Source organism: Camelus ferus, chromosome 6 (assembly GCF_009834535.1).
Source record: "Camelus ferus isolate YT-003-E chromosome 6, BCGSAC_Cfer_1.0, whole genome shotgun sequence".
NCBI lineage: Eukaryota > Metazoa > Chordata > Mammalia > Artiodactyla > Camelidae > Camelus > Camelus ferus.
The window spans coordinates 63066500-63090424 of record NC_045701.1 but is presented as its reverse complement, the minus strand read 5'-3'; the positions used below and the strand labels follow the sequence as shown (position 1 = coordinate 63090424).

General features: G+C 42.2%; 1 long non-coding RNA gene across 1 annotated transcript in view; it reads right to left on the bottom strand.

Moving 5' to 3' along the window:
• Nucleotides 1-5481: 5481 nt before the first annotated feature.
• LOC116664307 overlaps nucleotides 5482-23925 on the bottom strand; it is a 117521-nt gene continuing 99077 nt past the window's right edge. Inside the window, exon 3 of the long non-coding RNA XR_004320757.1 lies at nucleotides 5482-6161. This is a non-coding gene — a long non-coding RNA (uncharacterized LOC116664307). The remainder of the gene's footprint in view (nucleotides 6162-23925) is intronic.

Below are 23925 nucleotides of genomic sequence, written 5' to 3'. Positions count from 1 at the left end.
CAAAGTGGTTTGCCAACGTAAAAGTAGAATTACAGAGCAGCGCTACTGAATTAAATAATAAGTAACAGCTGATACTAATAATTAGCCTAATTTATGGTCTAGGAGAGCTGTCACAACTGAGGCAGCTCTCCCTCCACCCCTCATCTCCGTCTTGTCTTCCTCCTCCCTCCTCCTTTGGCAACAACCACCAAATGAAGTGCTGAGATTGTCATGTTAGTCATCATACAGTCAAGTCACTTCTTCCTTTACTCTGTAGCTTTATGACCTTATTATTTTAAGAATTTTCAACCTTTCTAGAGTTGCATCAGCCCATCATTGTTTAATTTCACAACCGTTTCTCTTGATGTCATACACTTGGTGGGAGGGGTGCACCAGGCTAGACTTAAATCTCTTGAGAATTTGCAACAACCTCAGAAAGGCTCTTGCTTTTTGCAAAATCAAACAGTTGACAAGTACTGCTCTACATGGTAACCTTGTAAAGAGGTTTCACTTACACCAAAGGACTGAAAATCAAACACATCAGCAAGGTCATACCGGGGTCACATGGCAGAAATTAGGAATGGCTGTTTTTCCAGTGTCTGTGCATGGTAGCTTTCCATGGACACTCTGATCTCACTGGTAGTTGGAAAGAATTCAAGAATGTTCTTATATAAACCTGATCTAAAAACCCATGCAGTTTAGATTTAACATAGAAATCCCATTTTATCACATTTATTAATCACTTATCTCCCTATCTACTGACCCCTACCTTCTAAGTTCTGAAGCAGGAATATGGGCTTTCCTTACAATCAAAATAATGTAACCTGGTGACCAAACTCTCCAGGGCCACCAAAGCTGCTCCTTCTGTAAGATATGTCCTTAGGGCCAAAGGGAATTAGGACTTGGAGACTTTTTACATTGGCTGCTGCAGCATGAGGAATAATTGTCAGTGCCTTCTAACTCTGATAAAATTGCCAACTTACCTGAATGAAATGTATCTCAATAACACTTCATGCTGGGGAAGGGACACTGAGCAGGAAGCAGCACTAACATTTTATGCACCTTTTATTATTGCATAAAAGTGATTAACTGACAATTTATTGCTAGGTTAAAACATCAAAACAATTAAAATGAACATAAAAATCTAACATTGCCAGACTCTTCCGGACTACCTGAGAGTAACTGACGTGTCCATCTTTCTCCCTCTCCTGTGAAACTCTTCACAGGAACTCATCTCTCTAACACCTCCCTACCTAGAGGTGACAGGCAGGCCTAGGTCTGAGTCCCATCAAGCTGGGAGTTGTTTTTTTTATCAGGGCAAGAGGTTTCTGGGTTTTCCTGAAGATGAGTTTATCCACTATGAAAGAAAACCAGTGCTCCTTAACTGTGGACTGAACCAAGAGAGATTTCTGATTCTTGCCATTTGCTACCACTTATTTCTTCTGATTTTGCTTGGCTGATACTACCACCAAAACAAAAGACTCCCTGACAATGTCCTCCCAATGCCACTGCCCTGCAATATCTGCTAGAGGAATAATTCATTGTGGAAAACCATGTTTGCTAAATTAGGAAATTTCCTTCTGCAGAAAGTTATTTAGTTTTACCCTTTGCTTTTCCAGAATGAATATAGGCCTTTTAGATTCTTAAATTCAGAGGGTCTCAATCCCTCCCTGACTACACGTCAGACAAACGCGAATTTAAATACAGGCGGTGCCACTGACTTGCTACAAAGCTCTCTGAGCCTATTTCATCATCTGTAAAATGGGGCCAAATCTAGTGAGAGCTGTTGGTTCTCCTTCCCCGTCCCTGTGATTCACTTCCATTCCTTGACTATGGTGACTGGCAGCCTGAATTTTTCTGCAAAGAATTGCCACAAGTAGCAACTTGTTTAATTATGATAATGTGAGTTGGTAAAAAATAAATATTTGGAAGATCAGACTGCTTTTTGACATTTCCTGGGCTCATCTCAGAGGATGGTCCAAGGAACTAGGCAAAGACCAGGGTTTTCCGTCCTCATTGAGCCTTGGGACCCCTCACGTTCCAACTTAACAAATGACTCTGGCTGTTTATTTACTAGAGACTGAAGAGCTTTTGTAAACCAATTACCATGAGCAAACAGCACTTATTGTAAAGCAATAAACAACAGTAAACCCTGGCCTTATCTAAATTCATTGCTCTAAGCCGCAGACCTGCAGGGAATGGTTAGGTCTAAAACTCATGGTTGGTTAAGATAGAAGATTTATAGGTACTCTAGTCTGGCTCTCCTTGGGGAGCGAATAGTGCCAAACTACCAAGTCTGTAAGGCCACATAACCTCTATCAGTGTCCCCTGTGGTAGTTCATTGCAGGCAGGGGAGAAGAGGGAGAAGAAAAAATCCTGGGTTTATCCAAACACCTTTCCCCCAGGACGTTTGAGTAGGTGACACATTAGAGGTGTACTGACTAATAAACTAAAATCATTGTCGTCCAGTTAAACATGGAATATTAAAACACCCACATTTATCTCTGTTGTCACAAAATGAATTCAGCAAAGGAATTTTAAAATGGCATAAACCCACAAAGACTAAAAGCACACTAGACAAAGACACAGCAAATGAGAGAAACAATGTTCAAAGAAAGCAGAAACCTAAACCTACAGGAGAAACCATCAGTATCAGAATCCAGAAAGACTCAGACACCGGGGGCAGTGGGCGTCTCCAAAGGTTGGAGTGCTGGACGGGCCTAAGAACAGGAGGGTTGACTGAAAGTTTGTATGAAACTCATTTAGGAAAAAAAAATTTTTTTAAATCACTTCTAGTTCCTCTCCCTAAACTCTCCCTTCCAGTCACCTGCCCCTCCCCCTCTCCTCCAAGATTTTGTCTGAGAGAAGGACACCAGACGCAGTTTGAAGAGGGGTGGATGGTGACCTGAAGGTGTGAAGGAAAAGCTGGGCTGGTCTAACAAGATAACTCACAAGTCTAGGAATGTGAAGGAGAGGCTGGGCTGGTCTAACAAGATAACTCACAAATCTAAGTATTGGAATACTGATCTGAGTTCTGCTAGACTAACTTGTAAATCTAGGTTAATTAGTGTTGGTTTGCTGTTTCTGTGTTTTTGCTAGCCAGCTGGATTTTCAAATACATATCTGGCTTTGGAATGTTGGTTTGCTGCCTCCCCACCTCCACTTTTGTGATGATAATGCTGCTAAAGCTGTTCCATGCCTATTGGCCGAATACCCCGAGCTTGTACTTTACCCTATAAAACCTCATGTGCACATCTTGAAGGTGCTCAGAGCTTTGGAGCAGAAGCCCCTCTGAGCCCGCCGGCGTAATATATCTGAGTACTCCAACCCTCCGAGTGGTGCTTGTTTCTTGACTGGCCTGTCGTTTCCGTAACAAAGGCAGTCTGAACACTGCTCCTTTCCCACATTTGGTTTGTGGCACATTAGTCCTTGGGCTTACAGTCCAAAGGGCACATGGGATTTTTCTCTGAGAAAACTGATAGGCCCCAGAAAAACTGGGGTCCCACTAGTTGACTCAGATCCTACCTATGGTGGCCAGATTTAGCAAATAAAAAAAAAAGTAAATTGAATTTCAGATAAACAGATAATTTCTTAGTTAAATATGTCCCATGCAATATTTGGGACATACTCATATTAAAAGGTTGTTTCTTATTTATCTGAAATTCAAATTGAACTGGGCATCCTGCATTTCATCTGGTATGTCTACCCCCCACCCCAAATCCCAGTCAGCTTCTTAATGCCTCATTCTTACACAGGAACAAAAGCTAGGAACATCAGATGTGTGAGAAAAGCCTCAGAAGGAAAGACAGGGGTCCAAACCAACTAATGGGACAAAAGAACCCAGAAGAAACTGAAACACCGAAGGAAACAGAAGAGAAATGAATGCCCTAGAATGAATGTCATCAGAGAGGTCAAAGAAAAATTGCTCATAAAACAAGAACAGTGTTCTATTAGAAAAAGAAAAGTAGAAAGAGAGAGAGGGGAAGAGGAAAGAGAGCTCAGAAAATGAGAGAACTGTTAGAAATTAAAAATATGATTATTGAAATTAATATACGATAAGGCTGAAAGAAAAGAATAGAAGTTCTGGCATGGGGTGTTGAAGCCCAAGGCAGGTAGGAGATGCCCCAGCACAAGGCAGGGAAAGGACAAGACAAACCTAGAAAATACATTGTATTGGAAAGCAGTGTCGACTGAAATAAATGCACAGCCTAAAAGTTGAGTTATGTTTTATTTGGCGGGAGGACTTAAGCCAGGATGACAGCCTCTCAGATGGCTCTGAGAGACTGCTCTGAAGACATAGGGGAGGAGCTAGGATATATAGGAGTTTTACAACAAAGACCATGTAGTTGGAACACTAAAAGATAACTTGTTAACTGAAGAAAACCAGACATCTCAAGTTAAATAATTAAGCTTTTTTCTATGTGTGGGAGGGAGCAAACATTTGGGCTCATTGACTTCATTTCTTTGACAAGCACCTAGCTATCTAGGGCCAATATCCTGTCCTTTCTTATTCTGAGTCTCCTCAGAGTGCACCATTGTGAGTGGCTGCAGAGGCTGAGCTGCAGGCTTGTCTTCACGGGTGGTGGGGGGTGATCGCCGCTGATGACTTGATGGCTTCAGCATTCTTTGTTTACTGATAATGGTTTGCAGTATTTTTCATTCACAGCAGAAAAATGCTTAAAGAATGAGGGGGGCATGTCAAAAGGACACAGAAGGCAGCTTGAGAGGACTCCTACTGACTAAATTGGGGGCTATTTAAGCATCAAAATACATACAGACTAAACATTTGCTGAATAATGGAGTATTTGTACAGTTTTAAATGAACTCCCCACTAAATACTTATTAGTTATGAAATAACTCGTCTGTTATTTTCAAAAGCATCACAATCAGGTAAGGCAAAGAGACTAAGGAAATCCAGACTGAAGGAGGTTAAAGACATTACTGAGACGACTGTTAAAACTTGAAAGGGACCTAAGTACGAAGGAACTACTATCATAGTAGTGCATCAATGTTAACTTCCTAATTTTCATAACTGTATTGTGGTTTTGTAGGTTATGTTGTAGGAAATATGTGAAGGAAAAGCCGGGCTGGTCTAACAAGATAAGTCTAGGAATGTGAAGGAAAGGCTGGGCTGGGCTAACAAGATAACTCACAAATCTAAGTATTGGAATACTGATCTGAGTTCTGCTGGACTAACTTGTAAATCTAGGTTAATTAGTGTTGGTTTGCTGTTCATGTTTTTTTGCTAGCCAGCTGGGTTTTCAAAGATACATATCTGGATTTGGAATGTTGGTTTGCTGACTCCCTGCCTCCTCCTTTGTGATGATAATGCTGCTAAAGCTGTTCCATGCCTATTGGCCAAATACCCCAAGCTTGTACTTTACCCTCTAAAACCTCCTGCGCACGTCTTGGAGGTGGCTCAGAGCTTCGGAGCAGAAGCCCCTCTGAGCCCGCCGGCGTAATACATCTGAGTGTACTCCAACACTCCGAGTGGTGCTTGTTTCTTGACTGGCCTGTCGTTTCTGTAACAAATACACTCTAACATTTCGGGGATGATAGGACATTAAATCAACAATTTTCTCTCAGTGGTTCAAGGAAAAAAAGTTTTATACTTGAAACTTTTTTGGAAATATGTGATTGTTTCAAAACAAAAACAAAAAAATACACCATGCAGTTGTCAGGACGATTGAATGGACTAATGTATGGTATATATAAAAGACTATGTGTGCTATAAAACAGTGATTTCCTGACATTTGGACTTCATGGTCCAGTAAAACCTTTTTTTTTAATGGGGTGAGCACTGTTATCACCATCTTTTTATGTACTCACAGAAGGACATTAAGAAGAATAAAACTACCATCAATTACTACTGTTATTTCATAAATGAGTCTTTCTGTGAGGAGCATCTCACTTTGGCAGCAACACAGTCTCAAAACTTAAAAATTGAATATATTTGCCTCTGAGTAAAACTGAGCACATTGTCCTTATTCTTGTAACTTTGTTCTTGCACCAACTTGTGTAAACATCTTCAATGAACCAGGCCATCTCCCTGGATTTGGAGTCCAGTCTTTCCCCTGACCCTGCCCATTCACCTACCCTGTAAGGCTGCACTGTCCAATAAGGTCACTATCCACGTGTGGCTATTAAGCGCGCAAAATGTGGTCAGTCCATTTTAAAATGTCCTGTAAATGAAAAACACACATTGGATTTCAAGAACATGGTATGAAAAAATAAGCTCTCTCCTGAATAATTTTATATTGCTTACACGTTGAAATAATAGTATTTTGGACATATTAGGTTAAACATAATATATAATTAAAAGTAGTTTTACCTGTTTGTTTTTTATTTTTTAAAATGTGGCTACAAGAGAGATTTAAATTACATATGTGACTCACATAGTTCCCCTGAACAGTACTGCTCTAAGGACAATCCTGTCTTTTCCAAAATCAGTTTGTAAGCTTTTGTTATGCAGAGTTGGAGAAATGAGATTAGACAGGTGAGAAGAGATGGGTAGGGGGATAAAGAGGGGAAATAAACACCTGGCCTGGGTGCTGGGGACAATTTGAGGGGTTTGGTGAGTAAAAGTCTCTTTCAGATGCAGATTAAGGCGAGAAAAAGGATTTTAAGATGCATCCCTGAGTTATGAATCAGTTTCTCTTTGGTGTTCTTTTAGAGATTTGCATTTCTAAAGATTGGAATGCAGGCTTAATTTTTTTCTTAGGTTCTGGGAAACTAAGCTTTCTTATGGCCTCAGGATTTATTTGGGTTACTTTATTATTCTAAATATTCGTTGACTTAGTCCACATAGCTTTTTAGGACTTTTATTTCCACCTCTTTTCCCCATTCTTTTCACCCTTCCAACTCGGTGCAGGGTATGAGGGAATGACCCCTCTGGATTCCCATGCACACGCCCACCCCACCCTGTCTCCTGCTCAGGTAGCCCTCAAACAGCGCTCCTGAGGGGTGGACCGGTGATGGTGGTCACTACCAATGGAGGGAGGCCTCATCCCACAGAGGGTGTCTTACCCACTAGGCTCCTTCTTAAAGATGAAGAATCATTTGCTTAATGAGGTGTCACTTTCCTACCATTCTTGGGCATTAATTATTCAGGCTTTCCCTCTACACTTCCTCTGAGGCACAGGGTCCCAGATACACACCACTCCCTCCTACAGGGAAATCCACCTTCTGAAATGTAAGAACAAGCCTTCAGGATGGAAGCAGGAGAGGAGACAGCCAACCCCTCTGACCAACACCAACTGTGCCTGACTTCCTCAAGCTCTGGAGAAGCCTAGAGAGGTTGCAATCCTTAGGGATTAAATAAATTGCTCAAGGACACGTGGCCTTTCTACCCTCCCATTTCCCCTTTCTTTGCCTCTTCTCTCTCCTTCAACTTTCCTTTTCTAGTTCTCTCCAGCGTGTCTCTTGCTATCCCCCTTCCCTTTCCAAAAAGAGTCTGTAACCGGTTCAGAACGCTAGTGTGGATGCAGGGCCAATTTGCTACTTCTCCTGAGGGGGCTGCATTTTAAGCCTTTTCAGTGGCTATAGAATGAAGAACTGGTTAGAAAGACTTTCAGTCTCCAGGATGAAAGTCCAGGATATTTTGAGGGGTGGGAGCTCTAAAAGCATAACACTTTAGTAAACTGCTTCATTTAATTAGATGAAGTAGGCTTTTTCAGGAAGCTATTCTGAGGGGTTCTATTCCCACTACTGATCAAAGTGATGCTTTAAAAGGGGGCACAGAGCTGTGGCAGGGCTATGCCAAGTACTCGGTCTGGTGGGTTGCTGTGTGCTACCAGCAATAATTTATAACAATGTCATTGTGATCAGAGAGTAAGACTTTCTAGGGATTTCCTTTCTTTGCAAAATACCACAGAAGCCATCAGAAGAAAAACTTGTGTAACATTTTTTCCAGTGCCCAATCTTTCCAAGGCTGGTTCATTCAACTCTCACCTCAGAAGTCAGCTCCTCAGAGATGCCTTTCCTGACTACCTAGTCTACGGTAGCAATTCCCTGTAATATAATAGTATTCCCCAGCCTCATTCACTCTGCATAACATGACAGTGTATCTTTTCTTCCTAATATTTACCATTACCTTAAATTTTCTTGTTCACTTATTAACTGGCCGTTTTCCCCCGTTAGAACAGAAACTCTGTAAGAGTAGGATTGTTGTCTGTCTTGTGCTGTCTCTCCAAAGCTTGGCACATCCTTGGGGCTCAATGATTATTTTTGTTTAATGAACAAGTGAATGAGTGAGAGAGTGAGCAAGGAGAAAAATCTGTTTAATATTAGGAGAGGAAGCATGTCCCTCTTTGCTCTTTAGTGGGCCAGAGTAACTGCAAATGCTCAGAAACTCATCAGAAATTGCAGAATACTTAAACAAAGCCACAAACAGTCAAGGGCCTTGCAGGTAGGCTGCCCAACAGAGCTGAAAGAGAAGGCCAGTGTGCTTTAACTGGAAGGGATTCTCCCCAAGATGGATGTGGCCCAAACAGGTAGAATACCCTGTAAAGATTCTTGCCAAAGAGATTAGAACAGAGCAAAGGAGAAAAGATGAATGTGAAGTTGATCACTGTGAACTTCAAAAGGTACATACTGTACCTGGGAACCCTGCCAAAGCACGAGGGCTGGGTGTGGACTGCAAACCCTCAGGTACAAGCCCTGGCTCAGAGAGGACATGTGTGGCCCAGCAATGATGTGACCTTGTAAGAAATGAAATCCACAGGCTCATTAATGATACAGATATACCAAGATTTCAAGAAGGACCTGGGCCTGTTAGGATGGTCATCCTAGATCCCTTTTGGGCAAGATTTCAGACAGAAATTTGTGTGGTCCTGTAGCCCTCCATCAGGAAGGGCATAACCCTAGGTAAGCAGGTCTGGACCCAGTGGGCAAATGCAGGTCATCAGAGCTCCCCTCCCTTCAAATGAAAACCTGCAAGGGCTTAGTCCGGTGAGGGCAGGATGCTGCCAGCAGGATGCAGTCCACTCCCTTGAGGCCACGGAATGCTGATGAAGAGGACTGCACTGGTATGAACTCTTCACTTCTTAAAACAGTTTCACGTCTGTTCCTTCATTTTACTCCCTTTTCAAACCTATGAGGTTGGGAGGGCAGTTGCTGTTTTTATGGCCATTTATAAACATGGAGACTGGGCATAGCAAGTTTGTGGCTCATCTGTGGTTAACTTGCTTAAAATAGTAGGAGAACCAGTGCTCTATCCACAAGTTTCTAAAAATGTGGACCTCAGCATCAGAATCACCTGAGGAACATATTTTAAATGACCCACCCCAGAAATCCTTAATCAGAGGACTGCTGGGGTCAGGGTCCAGAAATCTGCATTTTTACTATGAATTCCAGGTAATTCTTATGCATACGAATCATTTATCCCAGCATACTATCCTTAATGCTAAAACAGTCTGTAAACCCTTGAGCTCTTAGCTCAGAAGTGAGCTCATCTATTCCCGTATTCTTTTCCTCAAATATTCCCTCTTAGAATTGGAAACACAGGGAGTTCCTTAGAAGAGAGGGTCGCATGGTTATAAAAAGAAGAGTGAACGAACGTTGATAGGAACTACTTGAAGCTATTTTAAGCTCTGGTGAGGATCACTCGTTAAACAATCATAATTAAATTGCAGGTTGTAAAACATGGCAAAGCCTGGGAATCTGCTCTTCAGTGGTTAAAGCAACATGCAACCCAACTAGCTGATCAAGTGTTCCAGGACTAAAAAGATTGGCAAAGAGCCTTAGAGTCATCACAACTGGCAAAACCAAAGCTCCATTTGTCAGGTTGGAGGGTTGTTGAAACAAGATATGCTGCAACAAGTTCTGGAACAAAATAAAGCAAGCACTTTCAAACAGCTGTTCAAAGTTTACAAAGCAGAGATGGGAGGAGGATCTACCACAATATGCAAAGTAATTTAATGAAATACCCAGGGCCAAAAGAGAATGGATTCTTGGTTAGAGGGGAACAGGATTTAAAATCTATTTTTTTAATGTAAAATGTATTTATATAAGTGAGTCACTAAGAATAGTGCCTTTACTTCATAGTAATTTCTTACATTTGCAGAGCTCTTTATGGCTTAAAATCCTCTGTGTAATCACTCTCATGGGATCCTATAGCACCTTAAAATTACAAAACCTTTTCACCATACTTCATTACTTATAATCTTTATTATTTCTCTGCAATATTTATCATCAAAAATATTTGCAAATGATGCAACCAACAAGGGCTTAATTTCTAAAATATACAAACAGCTCACACAGCTTAGTAACAACAACAAAAAAAGCCAACCCAATCAAAACATCGGCAGACCTAAATAGACATTTCTCCAAAGACACACAATAGGCACATGAAAAGATGTTCAACATTGTTAATTATTAGAGCAATGCAAATCACAATTACATTGAGGTATCACCTCACACCAGCCAGAATGGCCATCATCAAAAAGTCTACAAATAATAAATGCTGGAGAGGGTGTGGAGAAAAGAGAACCCTCCTACACTATTGGTGAAAATGTGAATTGGTTCAGCCACTTTGGAAAACAGTATGGAGGTTCCTTAAAAAACTAAAAATAGAGTTACCATATGATATAGCAATCCCACTCATGGGGATACCTCTGGAGAAAGCTCAAATTTGAAAAGACACCTGCACTCCAATGTTCATAGCAGCACTATTTACAATAGCCAAGACATGGAAGCAACCTAAATGCCCATCAACAGATGAATGGATAAAGACAATGTGGTACACACACACTCACACTCACACACACACACACACACACACACACTCATACACATAATGGAATACTATGCAGAGATTAAAAATAATGAAATAATGCAATTTGCAGTAACATGGATGGATCTACAAATTATCATACTAAGTGAAGTAAGTCAGAGAAAGATAAATATTATATGATATCACTTATATGTGAAATCTTAAAAAAAATGATACAGATGAACTTATTTACAAAACAGAAACAGACTCATAGATGTAGAAAACAGAAAACAAGCTTATGGTTACCAAAAGAGGGGGAATAAATTTGGAGTTTGGGATTAGTAGATACAAACTACTACATATAAAATAGATAAACAACAAAGTCCTACTGTATAGCACAGAGAACTATATTCAATATCTTGTAATAAACTCTAATGGAAAAGAAAAAAGTATATATTTATCATCTCTGTTTTGCAAGTTAGAAAACTTAGGCTCAGAAAATTAAGGGATCTGCTGAGGATCACCCCACTAATTTGTGGAAAAGCTGGAACTCAACTTTAGGGCTTTCCCATTTCCACAACTGCCTCCCTATTATTGATTTCAGCAAACAAATAAAATGTAGCTTAGGTAATGGTAACATTTGAGGGCTATCAGCCAACTCCCTATTTGACAGATGAGAAAACTGAGCCACTTAAAGTTGAGGCTTTGCCCCAGGTCACATGGTTATTAACGGCGCTCAGATACTGGATGCCCATCTCCTGATGATACAGTTTAGAGTTCATTCCACTTTGCCTTGCTTCTACTTGTAGTTTGAGGGTAGCCAGATATAAATCACACATATTAATTTGGAAGCTTGGAATAAATACCTTTAATAAGACAGCCCCTTGAAGTATGGGAGCCTGACGGATTAAAAATTCATTAAATTGATCTAAAAGGGCATCTCTGACCTTTTGCATTTAGTGGCTTTAAAAGTTTGGCACTTTCAGCTTCTTACACCTGGATATTATCATAATCAACACACTTGCCAGGATAAGCAGTGTCCAGACTTTACTTGCTGGTGTGGATGGCTGTAGACTCCAGACAGTAGCAAGACCAAACGAGCAGTTACATTGTTAGATGTTAGAAAAAGGGAGAGAATGATAGAAAAGAAAATTGGATTTACAACATATTTTCTATGTTACTGGAGGCTTCATGAGGGCTAGCTCCAGGACAAAAGGTAAAAGTAAGTGTGCCTTGCGGGGTTGTGGACATATTTATACACCCATGTTCATAGCAGAATTATTCACAATAGCCAAAAAATAAAAGCACCCAAAGTGTCCATCAACAGACAAGTGGACAAGCAAAATCTGGTATATCCATACAATGGAATGATATGCAGTCTTTAAAAGGAAGGACATTTGACACATTTTGCAACATGGATGAACCTTGAAAACATCATGCTAAGTGAAATCGGCCAATCACAGAAGGACAAAAATTGTAAGAGTCATCTTATTTGAGGTTCTTAGTAGTGAAATTTATAGAAAGTAGAATGGTAGTTGCTAGGGGCTGGGGCGGGGGGCAGGTGGAGAATAGGAAGTTTGTATTTAACAGGTTTAGAGTTTCAAAAAATGAGTATGCCTTATTTTTTGGTTTCCTCCCTCATTTCCTATGGGCAGTAGGATTACATGTCCTTGTGACAGCCCAGAGACTCTAGTTCAAGCTCCAGGTTTTTTCCTCCTTTTTCAAAATTTTCACTGAAGACAGCACAACAAGGAGACAATAAGACAAATCTAGAATGTAGGACATTTTATCAGACAGATGGTCTGGCCTCTTCAAAAGTCAATGCCCCTAAAAAGAAAGATGGTGAGGTTATTCTAGATTTAAAGAGACATAACCAAACACAATGCATGCATGTATGATTGGTTTCTGGTTGGAAAAAAAACAACTCTAAAAGACATTTGGGGAACAACAGAAAAAGTGTGACTATTGGCTTAGTATTAGAAAATATTTAAAAATCATTATCAATTGTTGTAGATGGAGTAATGGTATATGGTTATGTAGGAGGATCTCCTTATTTGGAGGAGCTACATGCTTAAGTATTTAGGGTTGAAGTGTCATAATGCTTGCAACTTAAATGACTGAGGGGGAAAATGCATATGCACACAACAGCGAAATAACTGCACAAAAACATGAATAACAGCAAAAATTAAGTCACAGATAAAGCAATTGTTGCATATAAATGGTGTGTATAAAGGTGTTCTCTGTGTTACTGTTTCAACATTTTTGCATACTTAATAATGTTTATTATAAAATGTTTAAAATTGAGTGTGTGTCGATTAATAAATATTAAATCATTAATTGCTGCCTTCTCTAGTTAAAACCACCATCACCATCACCAGAATTTAGGGTATACCAGGCTCTTTGCTAAACCTTTACACATACGATTTCATTTAATTCCCAAACACTCTACAAAGAGGGCACTTTCATTAGTCTTACTTTTACAGATGAGCAAACTGAGGTCCAGAAATTAAGTAACTTCTCTAGAATTCTCAGCTAGTGAATACAGAGTCAGGATCCACAGTCTGGCTGCAGACTGGGTTACCTCTTGAGAACTCCAGGAAGCACTGGAGACAATTTTAGGCATTGAGGCAAGCCCGTGACAGAGATGTATTGGGACCAGAAAGCCTTGCAAAGCCCCTCAAACCATTACCAGCAGGGCAGTATTTCAACCACCTAGGTATTTTGCCCTTTCCAGGGAAACTCCTACAGTGTTTAACAGCTATTATCACATCTGTAGCCCTAAGCAGGCTGGGAGCAAGTGTAAATAATTGTTTCTAGCTGCAGCTCCAGAGGCTTGCCAGAGGCTCCTGGCTCTGTGATCCACCTGGCTGTAAACAGCAACAACAATGACTACCACAGTAAACACTTACAGAACACCTGCAAGGTGCCAGGAACTCTTTCAAGTGCTTTAAATATAAGAGCAAATCCCCACAAAACCCCTGTGGAGTAGGTATGATATTACCCCATTTCAGGGATGGGAAAACGGAGGCACAGAACATTAAGAGCCAAGGTTGCACAGAAGGTAAGTGGAGGAACTTGATTCCAGCCAGAGTCTGCTTGTAGCTTCTGTTACTCCAGAGGGGACCCAAGAGCCGTCTAGTGGTCCCTGGCAGTCCCGGGGAGAACTCTGTCTCAGTGCTTGCCCATGACCCTGCAAGTTTAATGAAGTCACCGCCAACCACCACCATGGTGGCACTAAAGGAGATCTCCGCTCAGTGCTTCAGCCAGATAGATACTATGTGAACCTGTGTTCTGATTCCCTCCTTGTTCTTAGCTTGGCCTTGTCAGTCTTTGTTTCTTACAAAATGGCAATAACTCCCAGATGATTTGATATCTGAGCTAATCACCCCACCTAGCTACCTGCCTAGAATATGGTGGCCCAGCCCTAACAAACCACAGGAAACGTGCAAGCTTATCTTCAACAGAAAGAGGAAAGGCCTTCCTGGTCAGCGTCACCTGATACAGACAACCACAAAGTCAGCCAGTTGTGGGGCAGAGCTAGCCGCCCCCAAGACACACATTCCTCACCCCTACTTTCCCCCCTGCCACCCCCCGGTAGTGTCAAATGAACCCCTTACAGTAAGGTTCTAGTAATATGTTGTTACCTCGCCCAACTGGACATCTTAGGACCCCTCACAGACAGCAATATCCCCACCCAAAGGGGTGACTCTGGAGACAGTTTTAGGCGTGATAACTGAATGAGGCTTATTTTCCATCCTGCTATAGGGAAAAAAGAAAGAAAAACAAACAATTTCTATTCTTCACTGGCTCCACAAATCCACCAAGACTTTGTGTTCAGTGGTCTCAGCTTCTCATTTTGTTTTGGGGGATGACAGTGGTTAGCTAATGGCTTCTTTCCAATTTAAGGGTCAAGCCCAAGAAGAAATTAAGCTGGAGGTGCCCCAGAGGATGGAATGGGGATGCGTGGAGAGAAGCTGGGGCTTCCTGAATGAGGGAGAGAGTTGAATTCTATAAGCCTGAGGAGGGTACATGTAAAAGGAGGCATCCTCAAAGGGTGGAGACCCTGCCTCCTCTGTGCAGTGCTCTGGGGTGGGAGGGGTCTGGGGAAGCAGTTGGTGCCTGGCAGTCAAGACTCTAGAATGTCTATGCAGGAGGGTCTCAGTGGCAGCAATCTGGGGAAAGGAGGATGCTCTCAGCTGTTTATGTGGCCATATACATGGAAATGAGCGAGTATTAATTATCTATATTGAAGAATGGGGGACACCAGCCCAGATTATGTGGAGAAGGTCTAAAGTTTCCTCAAAGCTCCTTCCTCCACCCTAAATCTGGCGCATCACCATTGCCTCAAGGACAATCTCTAATTTATGACCTTGTAAACACGGACAAAGTCCCCCTTATGGCAGAGCCTGCAGCTAAAAAGACACTGTGATTACAAACCTTTTAGTCCAATAGCTGCATCTTATAACAAAAGGAGCAATATTAATAATGGCAGCTATTTTACTGACTATATCAGACCCTTGTTCCACTTTCCTGTTACCAAGTAGACCCCTGGATTCCAGCACTGATTAGTCAAGGAAAGAGGGAATTTCATTAATAATTAACAATGAGGATCCCACCAGCCAGGCCAAGGTGGGACTCAGAGCTTAATTTCAGTTGATTTGGAAAAATAAAGAGATGTGCATTTCCTTACTCCTTTAAGCATCATGGGAGGGCAGTGGTGGAGAAGGGGAGTGGTTAGAGTGATCCTCAAATCACCAGGCAGCCGGAGAAGCCACCAGCTTCTGCCCTCCTCCATTTGCCTTTAGTTGGCACAAGACAAATTAGCCCAGCGCCTCCTGAGTCAGAGTTTGCAATGCAGAGTCTGCAAGAATGTTTGCTCAGGGAGCCGCACTGTTCTTTATCTCAGCAGGTGTAATCCCATCACATGATTGTCTTGGATCTGCTTTTCCCTGCTCCAGCCCAAGCTTGCCAATTCAGACAAGGGTGGCTGAGAAATAAAGAGTCCTTCTCAGTGTCAGCCCAGAAAGCACTGGGGGTCCCTTTACATGGAATATAATGAGCATTCCCTGCCTTCTGGGGTTAGAGAAGGCCCCTCTCTCTGCCCTGAGGTCTACAGCTGAACTTCCTCTTCGCAGGCACCTCACTGGCCCCTTAGGGGAAGTTGGGCTGACCCTACGGTTTCCCCTCCCCTGTCCTGAGCTTTACAGTTTGCTTTACAGGACAGCAGAGCAGTCAAAGGCAGAAGACTTCAAGGGAAGGCAAGGGTAAGTGGACTCTTCAAGCTCCTCACAAGGCAGCCGTCTTAAGACAGTAAGAAGGAAGACTTCCTTCCAGAGTGCCAGGGGCCCCTCCATTAGGGCCCGGGGCCTCCTCAGGGACACAGCCACAAGAGCAGTGCTGCCTTGGCAACTTCCAGAACAACCCTGCTGTCTCTAGCCCCAAGGGTTATTTCCCTTGTGCTTAACATTACCATGGGCAGATAACTTTCAATGCCTGGGAACTGCTACAAGGAAACCAATAGATGGAGCCCCCCCAGCCCAAGTACCAACTTCAGCCACTCAGGACCAGGAGAAGGTGAGCCTTGTCCGAGGAGGCTGCCTGCCCTTTGGTACCTAAAAGGCTTGTGGGCTCTTATGAAGCCAAGCCAGGGTCTGACCTTCCTCTTTCAGGCCATGGATGTTCCCTCTGGATGTCTGTTCAGGACTGAGCTAGCTTGGGAGAGTCTGGGACTCTGAGCAGCCCTGGCAGGAGAACTGAAATACCATGGTTAAGGTACTGGGACTCCTCAGGAGTGGGGTCAGAACCTTGTGGTGACCTAATGTTTCATCTGCTCCAAGTTCTCTTAGAAGTGTTTTTAGTTTGATAAGTTCTTATATGAACATTATCATGGCAAAAAAAAAGAAAAGAGTTTTAAAACTGAACATCCTTACTAACCAACAAATCCCTTCTCACTCGTCTGTTCTCGCCTGTCTTTGTCCACATGCATCCATACTTCGTGTAGCATTGTTTCCTCAACATAGAAAACTGTTACCACTGTGGATGACTGTTACCACTTTCCTAACAATGTAACTGCTACAGTTCAGCCTTTCATTTAGTGACTCCAAGGTTCTAAAAGTTCCATGTGCATCATTTGGATTGCTCATTTTAAGTTCAGGATTCTTGGCCCTTTCTGGGATGAGACTTCATTCTACACATCTGGGAATGGGGCACAGGATTCTGCTTCTCTCCCCAGATACAAGACCATTACATTTATAAACATACTATAGGGTAACATAAACAAGATGATAGAAAAGGAAATCACCTTACTGTTTTCTTCAGTGCTTGTTAAGATACACAATCATCACTCCAGTCCCCTAGCCATCTCTGATGGATGCTGGATTTTCTCTGTTTTCCCCTCAGGATCCACTCTCCATCCTTCCCCACCAGCTCTTTGCCTGGAGAGGCTGAGCCACATAGACTGCATCGATAGGCTCCCTTTGCCCTTCAGCCTCTGGGAGGGCTGGCCAGTGAGGTTGGCATATTTATTTCCTGGGTTCCTTCCTGCCAGGCGGCCCTCTCCATAGGCTTTCTTTCTAGGTTCCCTTAACTGGGTCACTACCCACCCTCTCGTGTCCCACTTACGCTTTAAGGTCTAGTGGAGGGTAATGGTTCCTGCACTTATCAGTGTAAGAGTAGTGTATCATTTCTTTTTCTTTATCTAAGCCCAGCCCATCTTTTGCAAATAGTGCTTTATTACAGTCTTCTCAAATGACTCTGTATAATTTTGAGGGGGATGGGGTCAGGACCCTGAATGATATAACCTTTAGAACATTTTGCTTTTCTTACTATTTCTAAGTCAATAGGGGAAAATTTTTAACTTGATTTTGCCCTTTCTCAAGCTTCTGCAAATGGGATTTTATTGTCCCTCCATAAAAAATTTCCCTAGTAAAGCTAAAGTAGCTTTAAATTTTTTTTAATGTAGAAAATAATTTTTGATCTGCTGTAAGAAGTAAGATTCTTACTACAGTTGCTTTCAAGAGGTTATTTTGGATAAATAAGAAAAAATTTCTTATACATTCTACATGTTGACCAGCACCACCGGGTGGTTCTGACGCATGCTGGTTTAAGAAGTGCTGGGTAAATGGACTCTTCAAGCTCCTCACAAGGCAGCCGTCTTAAGACAGGAAGGAAGGAAGACTTCCTTCCAAAGTACCAGAGGCCCCTCCATCAGGGCCTCTCCATTAAGGCCCCTATCAGTTAATGCAACTAAAACAGTTTTACAAAAAAGAACAGCCTGATATATGGATTTTGGTGAGTCTGTCCTTAACGCCCATTTTTGAAGTCCAGGAAAGCTGTTCATATGATTTTTTTTTTTTTTTTTTTTTTAGTCTAAACTCAGAGCTTTCCTAGCATGTACAATTCTTCATGTTCCCTATGTTTACAATTACCTATTTGTCTCCCAAGCTCAACACCAGCTTCTCTGTGAAGCTCTTGATGTGAAGCTCAAATCTGGGATGAGAACCTCGTGGGTCACACTGCTTTAGCAGATGGATCTGTGCCCAGCAGGAGCGTCAGCCTGGATTCAGTCCTGTATCCTCTTGCCCAGCACGAGCACCTGACTCAACCACAGAAGTGGGAAAAGGTTATGCGATGTCATCTTGCCCAGCTGCCTCTCCCAACTTCAATCCTACCCACTTATCCCTTCCCATAGTCAATAGTAATGTAGCATCTTTGTACAGTGTCAGAAGATAACTAGACTTATGGTGATCACTTTGTAATGTACAGAAATATTGATTCACTATGCTGTGCACCAGGAACTAACACAGTGTTGTAGGTCAATTATACTTCTAAAACAAACAATCTCATAGAAAAAAAGATCAGATCTGTGGTTACCAAAGGCAGGAGGTGGGGGAGGGAAAACTGGATGAAGGTGGTCAAACTTCTAACAAACTTCTAACAAACTTCTAGTTATAAGTACTAAGGGATGCAACATGCAATATGATAAACATAATTAACACTGCTGTATGTTACATATGAAAATAAGAGAGTAAATCCTGAGTTCTCATCACAAAGAAAAATATATATTTTCTTTTATTTTGTATCTGTATGAGATAACAGATGTTCACTGAACATAATTGCAGTAATCATTTCATGATGTGTGGAAGTCATTATGCTGTACACCTGAAACATACAGTGCTGTATGTCAGTTATATCTCAATAAAACTAGAAGGAAATTTTTAAAAATGGATTCTCAAACTCAGTCCCTTTAAAGATGTTCAATAGGAGACTGATCATAACATAGTATGCTCGTTATTGTTCCAAGTTGCTCATTGGAAGCTGTTGCTGAGTATCGCTAAGTACTGAGCTTTGTTCCTGTGGGCCACTCCCACCCCCTGAAGAGTCTTACACGCGTTAGGCTAGGACAAAGTTCAGGCGCATGGGAAGTATAGGAAAATCTGTTACAAAGGCAAGAAGTGACCCGGAATCAAGTCTTCTTTACCTTGGTGTGTGCCCTGCTCTCCTCAACAACTTCAGACAGGCCACTGCTTGACAGCTTCCTTTAGACTTGCCTTTGATTTTCTGACACTTGTCTGCATGAACTTACACCATCTCTGCTTGAGGCTCCAATTGCTAGTTGTCAGGCTGCCCCAGCTTCTGTCCTCTAACCTTCCCCCGTGAGCTCCAAGCGGAAAGCTGCTCCCTTGCTGACTTGAGCCTGGCCTGACCCTTTTTACTGATGAAAGGCAAGTCCCACTTGATTGTCAGTTTCACCTGACAGAGAATAATGAACAGCCAGAACCACTTCCTTCCCGGTAAGCAGGAGGAGTCGTCATCAAAAACTTCTAGGCAGGTGATGATATAATCAGAGCCTTGTTTAGGGAATATATTTTTTTTTAAAAACTGGCCATAGTGAAACACAGACTTGCTCCTAAGGTCTGCGCAGCCCAGGGCATGAGTACAAATGGAGGTCCACATGCTACATGTGTAAAAGTTATAATCAAACAAACAAGATATTAAATTAAATATGTTCCATTCCCATATACTGACAAATAAACCTTCAAAACAATGTGGAAGGCCAGTTGAAATACAGAATGCTTGCATTTCTCAGAGTTCCATGCTGGGACATGGTAGAATGTGGGAAAGTTGGCCCCTGGTCCCTGGCCCCCCCTCACTTCTCAACACATGACAAAGAGCCTTGAGAGTACGTTCAACAGACTTGTCCAAGCTCCATTTGACCTTTCTGCTCCCACCTTACTGTAGCCCACTCCAACAGACAACTGCCCCTTGTGCACTTTTCAGACCAAGGAGTAAATACAACAGTGGTGTCATCAGGAGAATGAACCTGGAGGAAAGACTGGTCCAGGCCTGGGAAATAGTCTTAGAAAGGGAATGGGCTTTGAGTGGGAACACTCATTGGCTCTGTGGATTCCTTTTCCCCTGGAGAGTTCCAGGCAAAGTGGGCTAAAGGAGGACCCTCTAAAGCATGGGACCCAAGTCAGAGGGCAGACAGCTTGGATGAAAGATACACCCAACAGTAGCGAAATCACTACGGAGGTCATGAAGGCCTCAGGTAAGATAGTGGCCCAGCAAAGGAGAGAAGGAAGGAGGCAAAGAGACATCCAGGAATGCAACATGGATGAGCAGACATGCCGAGAGACAGAGACCAGTTCCTCAGCAAACTCCTGGCTTCCTGGGTGCCTACGAGGTCCTGGGTTCAGCCTCTGCCAAGATTCACCCTCACTTTACCACTGGGCTCAGCAGACGCCTTGTAATGTAAACCCTCCTTTTGCCTAGGCTAGTCACCATTACTTGAAAAAAGTCTCAAAGGAAATACTACCAAAGGAAACCAAAGTTCTCCCAGAGAGAAGGAGAGGAGGGAACGAAAAGAGCTAAAAACAGACGATTGGGAGAGTTATAAACTTAGCATACAGAAAAAAGCGGGGACAAGCCGGAGGAAGAGCTGTCAAGGAAGCAAGGGGAAATCAGCTCCATAGGGGAGCATATAAGAAAAAGGCTGGTCAGTTGGAAGATGAGGCCTGACAAAAGGCCACGGGATTTGGTGACTTAAAGATCAGTGGTGACCTCTAAGAAAGCACAACTAGAGACAAATATTGGCAAATGGACACACCAAGCCGTGCTGGGCAACCTGCCAGAACTGCAGCTGTTCACACGTGGCTGAGGCTTTCTCCGTCTTGGCAGTGGGGGTGGCTGCTCTTGCCCGTTTCCCCCCATTCCCCTGGGCATGCCGGTCAACCCTGGCACCCCGGGGCCACAGCTGGTTTGCAATGTATCAGAGAACAGAGAATGAGGTGCCAAGATCCTGGATGGGGCTGCTTAAGGACAGAGTCACTGGAAAGAAACAAAGAAACAAACAAAAGAGCCACCAGGTGCTTAGGGATCCCCAGTCTTTACCTAAAACTCTTGAAACTCCCTTGTCCTCTGTCCCCGTAATTCAGGGGAACAACAAACAAGTAAAAATAACTTTTTATTTAAAAAAGCACATCTCTGACTTCCTGTTAATACATCTGATGACAGGAGGACCCAGGCTGTGAAGGCTGCAGAGTTTTCCAGGGAGAAAATGAGCAAGCAGGACAGCCTGTGCCCACCTTGTCCACTGTGACTGTTGCTCAGAGACAGTCACAGAAGAGAGAATTTCAGAGTGTGAGGAATGAGCCTCGGATAGACCAAGCGCTCAGACTGGCTTCCTCTCCTTTGAGTCCCCTCCCCCACACCCCCCTCCCCCACCCCCCTCCTCCCACCTCACCCCTCAACTACAATGTCCACCCTGAGTGATCTCCAGGTGGGGCGACCCCACCACACCTCCTGCAAGGGATGAAGGGAGGACAGAGTCTGATGCCCAATCCTTCCTCTGAAGTTTATGAAAAGGGCACACTGTCAGCATCTCTCCCCTCCAGACTCAGTATGTGCACTGTCAGCACCTCCAGATGCCCCCTGACCACATGCGCCAATGGAGAAATAAAAAATAACTGCTTGTTAGAGAAATGGGAGAGCCCTGAGCTTTTCCCATTGATTTCCCCCCTCTTTTTGATTCAAATGTTCAGAGCCCCCTCTTAACTTTCTCTGCAGGGCTATTCCTTGAGCTCATTCCTCTCTTCTCAGGAAACAGAACTTTCTAAACCATAGGCTGTTTGCTTTTCTCCTCTGAGGAACAGGAGGGAATTTATTAAACCACACGATATTTTCACATATTTCACTCGATCTCCTCAATCGCCCTGTGGAACAGGTATTGTTATCTTCACCTCACATGAGAGAAAAAGATGTTCTGAAAGGTCCAGTGACTTGCCCAAGGCTGCTGAGATCACAAGTGCTGGAGCCTGGGATTCAACTTCTGCCTCTGACTCTAAACTCCGGGCCAGGCTAACCGAGTCTAAGGCTGGGGGCCTGGCTCGGGGCGGGAGTGTGATGTGGGAGGCAGAATCTCAAAGCCCTGTCTTTCCCTGTTTGTAGAGAGCCCAGACATTAGGAGTAAAAAAACACATGCTTCAAAGAGAAAGAGGAAAGAACATATATTAGCCCTGAGAGCAATGGCTTTAAACATTTTTGACCATCACGCATAGTGGAAAAAAAAAAAAAAACCCTACATTTTATTATCTTGACCAAGGACACAAATAAAAAAATATATCTACACCAAAAAGTTTTACCAAGAGCGATGCACTCTGAAATATTTTGTTCTACTCTATTATATAATTTTCTTTCTTTTTAATGATGGTTTTGACCCACAAAATTGATTTTATTACCCACAAAGAGACCCTGACCTGCAGTTTGAAAAATGCTGCCTTAAAGCATAAACTCTACATTCAAAGCTCTCAGACTACTCTTGTATAAAGAGCCAACAGGGACAATACCCAACACATAATGTGTGTTGAGGAAATATTTGCTGAACTTTTGGACTTTTAAGGACAAGTAATCCACAAGTTAAATGATTTATTCTGGAAATTCTTCAGTTTGCTGTATGTGGAAAAGATAATCCTAACTCCAAATTTCAACAAGCAAATCATTCACAAACACAAAACAGCATTGTTTGTAAATGCAAATTGGCTGAAAACTAGCCAATTGCCCGTTAGTAGGAAATCAATTAATAAATCATATTACCTTCGTGTCGAATTATATGCAGCCATTAAAAAGAAGGAGACAACTGTACATGCACCGATATGAAAATACATCAAAAAAATATTGGTAAGTGAGAAAAGCAACACGTGGGTAGAATAGTTACAAAATGGTATACTACTCTTCGTGTGCGTGTGTGTACATGCGCGTGTTAGATACCTGAAAATGCATAAACCACATCTGGAATGATAAACTAGAAGCTGATAACATCAGTTAACCTAAAGAGAGAAGTTAAGTAGATAGAAGTCAGAGGAGAAAGGAAGACTGATTTTTACTACATACTTTTTGTACCTTCTGAATTTTATGCCATGTACAAATATTAGCTATTCAACGTGATTCATTAATGGAAGGAGGGATCAAACCTGGTGATAGAAGAATACTTTAATAGCAGAATATCACAAGATGTTAAACTAGAAAAATTGTTGTATTTGATATATTTGTTTCTTGGGTTTTTTTAATTGAAGTATAGTCAGTTACAATGTGTCAGTTTCTGGTGTACAGCACCATGTCCTGGTCATGCATATATACATATATATTCATTTTCATACTCTTTCTCATTAAAGGTTACTACCAGATACTGAATATAGTTCCCTGTGCGATACAGAAGAAATTTGTTTTTTAAACTAGAAGATTTTTAAAAGTATTTCTTTAAATGCAAAAGGGTAATCTTCAACATTCATTCATTTTTAAATATTCATAGAGATAGAATGCATCTTCACATAATAGAGTGCTTAATATTGGACATCATCTTGAATGGTGACTTTGTAGAAGCTGTTGTCAGTTCTTAAAGATCACAAGATGTCTCCCAAGAAACTGGAAATAAAGGTGATCTCAATATTAAATTAGTAAGCTCCCCACATCACAAACGTGATTAGTTATATATTGGGGTAGATCTAGAGATTGTAAATTTGACTGAAAGGTTGAGAAGAGCCAGCATTCCAGTCTAGGTGCTCCTGGTGTAATTTCAGGGAAGCACAGAAAGAATGCAACAGTAATGCAGTAAACAGAAACTTACACCTTAGATGGGAAAAGATCCACTACATACGAGTAATAAAAGAATACGAGGGAATTAGTCAGCCAAGCAAGCACACTAGTGCCCCCACACCAAACACAGCTAAGGGGTAGGA